This window comes from Sturnira hondurensis, unplaced genomic scaffold (genome assembly GCF_014824575.4).
Source record: "Sturnira hondurensis isolate 20B ecotype Veracruz unplaced genomic scaffold, ASM1482457v3 Scaffold0014266, whole genome shotgun sequence".
In the NCBI taxonomy this organism is placed as follows: Eukaryota; Metazoa; Chordata; class Mammalia; order Chiroptera; family Phyllostomidae; genus Sturnira; species Sturnira hondurensis.
The window spans coordinates 1-6,673 of NW_028086897.1; the positions used below are offsets into that span (position 1 = coordinate 1).

Genomic DNA, 6,673 nt, shown 5'->3' on the forward strand with positions numbered 1-6,673 from the left:
CAGGCGTGGTGGGTGACAGGCACCCCCTGGGAGTGTGAGAGTCTCAGGGCACGTGACTGACAACTGACCTCCTCTGAGAGTCAGAGGGAAGGGGCACTGAGCTGAGGCCCGAGCGCTGAGTGTGATCCAGCCCAGCCCAGGGAGAGGAGAGTCAGCCCGGGAGGAGATAAAAAGAGTGAGACAAGGGTGTGTGTGGAAGTGGAGGAAAGGCTGCATCTCCCCAGATCAGCAGGTCGGACAGCGGGAGAACAGACCCATTCAGACAGAGACCGGGACCTAGGCCTCATCTGAGCTGAAGATGAGCCACCAGAGGATTCTAAGGAAAATTAATACTTTCCCAGAAAACACAATATGTACACAAATGAAATTGAAAACGTAGACTCACCCTCCTGCATGTGGACGGCCTGGCCCAGGCAGAGCCCTGGGAGAGAAGCTGTGGTGAGAAAAACGCCCAGCGCCCGGCCTCCCCTCACCCCACCCCACGGGGGCTGCAGTCAGGGGCCCTGATGGAGTCAGGGCTCAGCCCCTGAGAGTGTCCAACTCCCTCCTCAGCTTCACCTCTGAGCACAGACCTTCTTGTTCTGAGTTTCAACAAAGCCCCAGTCCCCTCTCCCAAACAGGGACAGTCTGAACCTGTCCCCACTCCCAGGTACCCACTTCTGGGGCTCAACCCTCCATGATCAGACATGAGTGAGGGCCAGAGCTGAGGGGTCAGACCCCCGGGAGGGACCAGGAGTCTCCTGGGCTGGAGTCAACACTCAAAAGTTACACGGACTCTTCCTGAGGCTCCCACCTCCTCTGTCCCAGGATGTAATCCCTGCATTCCAGGACTCACCGAGGACCAGGAGAGACCTGGGACAGAGGTCCGTGCCCAGACCTGCAGGCTGCACCATCCTGGAGCCCGAGGATGGAGGACGGAGCCTGCAGCTGGGACAGTGGTCAGGAAACGAGGGTCAGGGGTTTTCCTGAAGTTGCTACATCAGCCTCCTGCTGCAAAGGGGAAGAGCTAATGCAGACGGTCCTGAGTGCATGTTGAGTACAATTCGCGTGATAAACTGAGAGAGACTGGTGCCCTGTCTGGTGCGAGAGGCTGGGCCCATGCCCATGGCCCAGGGAACAGCAGCAGGACTGAGAGTCTGGACCACACAGGGGTGGGGCTGCAGCAGAGGCCGATGGCTGTGCCCACTGGGGCTGGGCGCTGTCTGTGGTCAGTGCTGGCAGCAGGGCTCAGGCTGCTGACTACTGCAGTCTCAGCCTTGGAGGTACACACTCCCAGTAAGAAATGTATGTGGCATAGGGACTCGAGGGAAGCTGACACGCACATTCCAGTCTACAGATGACACAAGCCCATGACCTCAGCCTCCTGCAGCTTCCAGCCAGAGGGGACCCACAGGACCATGTTGTTTCCCACTACTGCCAAGGCCAAGTGGATCCTGGGAATTGCCACCCTTTCAGGACAGAATCATATGGGCTGGAGCGCTCAGCAAGAAAGACGCATCGAGCACCAATGAAACCATGCAGTTTACCCACAATGGCACCGGCATCTGTGATGCCTAAGCCCTCCTGACCCCATCGCCTGGCCAGGACACATTCAGCTCTAGGTCCTAGAGAAAGGTTTGGCCCCTGTCTCGGGTGGGGTGGTGGGCATAGTGACAGCTGTGGTCAGGGTCTCTCTCTGGCCATCACTGTGATGACCGAGTCCCCCTCAGACACAGGGGGTCTGGTAAAGAGCCTGCCTCCTGCCCCTCCCCAGGGCCCAGTCATGTGTGTGTAGTCAGACCACCCCGGCAGACATCACAGTGACGAGTCCGCAGTGTATGTGGACATCTGGAAAAATGAGGAGAAACCCCAGACTGTCCCCGCAGCCAGAAACAAAGTCAAATGGACTCAGGTGCAGAAACGTGGGCCAACCAACAGGGGGCCTCGGACCAGAACAAGCACAGAGAGGCAGTCGATGTGGACAAAGACGGGTGTGAGAATTCTATTAAATCTTCTTTTTTCTTTTTTAAATATATTTTATTGATTATGCCATTACAGTTGTCCCATTTCCCCCCTTCATTCCCCTCCACCCTGCACACCCTGTCCCACCCACATTCCCCCCCTTTAGTTCATGTCCATAGGTCATAAGATCTTTAGCTTCTACATTGCCCACACTATTCTTGCCCTTCCCCCTGTCTATTTTCTACCTACTGTCTATGCTACTTATTTTCTGTACCTCCTCCCCCCCTTCTCCTCCTCCCACTCCCCTGTTGCTAACCCTCCATGTGTTCTTCATTTCTATGGTTCCACTCCTGATGTAGCTGTCNCCATTCTAAATGAAAGCTTTGCTGGATAGAGCAATCTTGGTTGTAGGTCTTTGGACTTCATGAGTCAGAATACTTCTTTCCAGCCCCTTCTTTCCTGTCTTTTGAGAAATCAGCTGACAGTCTGATGGGAACTCCTTTGTAGGTGACTTATCTTTGTAGGTCCCCTTATCTCTTGCTGCTTCCAGAATTCGCTCCTTCATTTTTATCTTGGCTAATGTAATGATGATATGGCTTGCTGTGTTCTTCCTTGGGTCCACCTTCTTTGGGACTCTCTGAGATTCCTGGATTTCCTGGAAGTCTATTTCCTTTGCCAGATTGGGGAAGTTCTCCCTCATTATTTGTTCAAATAAGTGTTCCACTCGTGGCTGTTTCTTTCCCCCCTTCTGGTACCCCTATAATTTGGACATTGGAACATTTAAAGATGTCCTGGAGGTTCCTCAGCATCTCATCATGTTTTTGAATTCTTGTTTCTTCATTCTTTTCTGTTTGGTGGTTTCTTTCTTCCTTCTGGTCCACTCCATTGATTTGAGTCCCAGTTTTCTTTCCCTCACTATTGGTTCCCTGTGCATTTTGCTTCGTTTCACTTAGTGTAGCCTTCATTTTTTCATCTATTTCGAGACCAAACTGAATCAGTTCTGTGAGCATCCTGATCACCAGTGCTTTGAACTATGCATCTGATAGGGTGGCTACCTCTTTGTCGCTAAGTTGTATTTGCTGTGGAGCTTTGATCTGTTCTTCCCTTTGGGCTATTTTTTTTTTGTCTTATTATGCCTGTTACGTATCAGGGGTGGAGCCTTAGGTGTTCACAAGGGCAGGGCAACCCACACTGCTGGGTTGTGATGCTGTATTTGGGAGGCCAAGTCAGAGAGGGAACAATGGTCCCTTGTCCACTCTCTGTCCTATCTCAGTCCCCTCCACCACTTCCCCCAAGCAAACTGAAACTTTCTGGTGCTCATTCCCGTGGGGGGTGGGTCTTGTGTATGTTCTAAGACCCTGTGGGTCTCTCCAATGAACTCTCCTGTGAGCCCAGGAGTCTTTCCCTGCACCTCAACACCCACAGGTGTTTTCAATCCATGTGTTGAGCCTCTATTTTCTGGCCCTGAGACCCTGGGTTGCGCAGTCTCTCTCAGTTTTGCCTGGTTCATCTGCACTCGAATGTGGGACCGCCCACTCACCCGGCCGCCTTGTGCACAGTGCCTCACTTCACAATCGCCATCTCGCTGGGCCTGCCCACTGCCAGCCTGAGCCTGGGGTCTGTTCGCTGTTGGTCTAGTGATCCCTTTCCACCCGGCAGCCGGACTCTGCCCTTCCTACCAGTCTGCACGAGTGTGTCTATCTTTTAACTCCTTGGTTGTCTGACTCCCATACAGTTCAATTTTCTGTCAGTTCTAATTATTGTTTTGTTTCTCAATTGTTATTGTCCTTATTTTGGTTGTGTGAGGAGGCACAGTGTGTCTACCTACGCCTCCATCTTGGCCGGAAGTCTCTATTTAATCTTCTGCTACGAGGAGCCCGTGGTGCGTGATGAAGACATGGTGTGACACTATGTGTATAAATTGTACAGCTGCTTTTTGTACTTTGGGGAATCAGGGTCATGTACAGCAGGAGAAATCCAGCGCCATTCCAGTCTCCATCTTTCATGTGTGTGGCCTTCGTGGAGACGTGGTATCCTTTTGGTACCCCACCTCCCTGGGCCACACCAGGCAGTGCCTGTTCCTTTTGCTGTTGTTGTCGTTGGTTTGTTGTCCTAATTTTCCCCCCACAGATGGACCCGATGAACAAGGAGGTGAGGGAGTGTCTAGACAATTCCCACATCCTCCCCCAAACTCATTCTGCCCCCTTGGCAGCCCCGCCCCCTCGGCAGCCCCGCCCCCTGGCAGCCCCGCCCCACGGCAAACCTGTGCTTTCTGTCTTTACTGAGCATGAAAGCAAAGGGAGAGCAGTCAACACGTATTTATACCTGTCATTCCTTCACTTCCTGCATTATTTGTTAATACAATAAATATAATTAAAAATGACCCAAAAGCTCACAGTTATTCATAGTCATGGGACTGGTTGGGGAAGGGGAAGTGATGGGCAGAGTCCACTTCTCTCCCCTTTTGTTTGGGGACAGCCCCCAGCTGCTTCCTTTTTCCTCCCGACATCCATCCTCTTGGGGAGGGAGCCTGGAGGCTGAGCTCCAACACAGTTCCTACAGGAATGAAGCAGCATTGGGAGTTCAAGCTGTCGTGAGGCATGTGGTCTCTGTTTTCCAAGGACCTGTTGGTTCTTCCATCGAGTTGCACCCAACGCTGCCTTTATGGGAACGTGAGGAGGGAAGTGGCTTTGACGTCACACCCATGTGGTGTCCTGGAGCTGGGGACAGCCTGGGCTGGGTTCCCTGTGGCAGGAGAGAAACGTGACGGCCCTGTGGCCTCTCCTCTCACTCGTGGGAAACAGGTAAAACGTGTCTCCTAGAACTTCCTTCCCCCAGTTGGAAGACAAGAGCCCTTAGTGGCCCTCCCGTGAGTGCTGGGGAGCGGAGGGCAGGATGCTGATGGTCTCTGTTCCCTAAATGGTGCCCAGATTACAGCACTCTGGTGAGCCTTGTGTTTAAGGGAGAAAGGCCCAGATTTTTCAAGAGCAGGTGTGGGGATTACCTGTGATGCTTCCTGACAGTCACTGTTTACAGAGAAGAGGGGCGTCTCCCTCCCTTTTCTCCCTGGGGTTCTGCCCCTGGGGCCCAGCTCACTGAGACCCGGAAGGGTGGTGGGATTGGGCTCCATCAGCAGCCTCTCTCCGTCTTCTCTGTCCCCGTCTGTGGGGAGGAGGCCAGGGCCCTGCAGGTCGGCAAGTGTGCAGGGTCCACGCCCTGGGCTCACTTCCCTGGTCTCACAGGAAGTGAGTCTGGGGGTCCCCGGCTTGACTCTAATGGCCCCTCTTTGGGTCCAGAGAGACTTTGGTTTCTGAGAGGCATTTCTGCTGAGATGTCCCATAACCAGCCTGAAGCCATGTCCACACAAAAACTACCTGGGGTCATTCATCACAGGTGGATAAAGAGAGCTGTAACTAAAAGAGAAGTGTATGGAGATATAAATGGGTGATAAATGATAGAGAGGTAAAGAGTATATACATAGAGGACAGATAAACATCAATGTACAAGATGGAAGGGTAGATACAGAAGTAGATGACAGTTAGATTGATAGATAAGTAAATGATAGTTAGGTAGAAAATGATAGGTACATAGATACATGTCTACCATATATAGATATATACATGCATAGATACTTATAGAAATACACAGATACATAAATACATAGATTGAGACTTACCCAGATCCCTACAGAGAACAATGGCTAAATAAATAGACACATGGATACTTCCATACCTAGATAGTGACAAAGATACAGAAATCCTTGGATAGGTCAATGGACACTTAGATACAGAGAGCAATGCTCGGACAGTAGAAGCAGGTCAGCCTGACTCCCAGGATGGCCCTGGAAAACCCGGGGGAGACGAGGTGTGAGAGGGGAGAGACTTCCCACAGGAGTGGACAGTGGAAAAACCCCACTGGTGACAGACAGTATGATGGACACCGTGTACACTGACACTGGGGACTGTCACAGGCAAGGAAAGAAAGCCAGTAGGAAATAGGAGAGGAAATTTAAATGAAGCATGTTTAAATATCTCTAAAAGGAAAGAGGGATATTAAAATTTTATGAGATTACAGAAGAATAGAAAATCCTTGAGCAGACTGAAAAACTTTAGCGATGAACAATGCAACAAAATGAACACCTTTGAAATATCCCTCCCACCCAGGACTAGACTCAGCTGAGGAAACATTGATGAACGCGGAGCACGAGGAGAGGACATCTGCTGGAGGCCGTGAGGAGAGCCCAGAAGTGGAGATGCACGGTGCGTGAACACCAGAATGAGGAGGACAAACGTCACGTCTAGTAACAGTTAGAAGGCAAGAGGTGGAAAATGACATCTAGGAGCAGTGTAGGAGACAAATAACTGAACCATTCATAGGCTTCAGGAAAGACCAAGTAAGTGTGAGGGTGCGTACGTTTGAATATAATATCTGAGCCCTGGCCAGTGTGTCTCAGTGGGTTGAGTGCTGGTTTATGAACCACAGGCTCAGCAGATCTACTCTGAGTCAGGGCACGTGCCTGGGTTGCCTGCCAGGTCCCCAGGAGGGGGCTTTCCAGGGACATCCACACAGTGGTGTTTCTCTCCCTGTGATTCTGCATGCCGCTGGGACAAACGCTCACCAGCATGGTGGCTCACAGCCTCGCAGATGTGTGACCTCAGGGTGTGGGAGGTCAGCAGTCCCAAGGAGCTGAACTTTAGGGGTGGGCAGGGCTGCCTTCTCTCCAGAAGGCTCC

General features: G+C 51.7%; 1 pseudogene; it reads left to right on the forward strand.

The window, feature by feature from the left end:
- Positions 1-1,172: 1,172 nt before the first annotated feature.
- On the forward strand, positions 1,173-1,774 carry LOC118998453 (myelin protein zero-like protein 1; annotated as a pseudogene).
- The last annotated feature ends 4,899 nt before the right edge of the window (positions 1,775-6,673 follow it).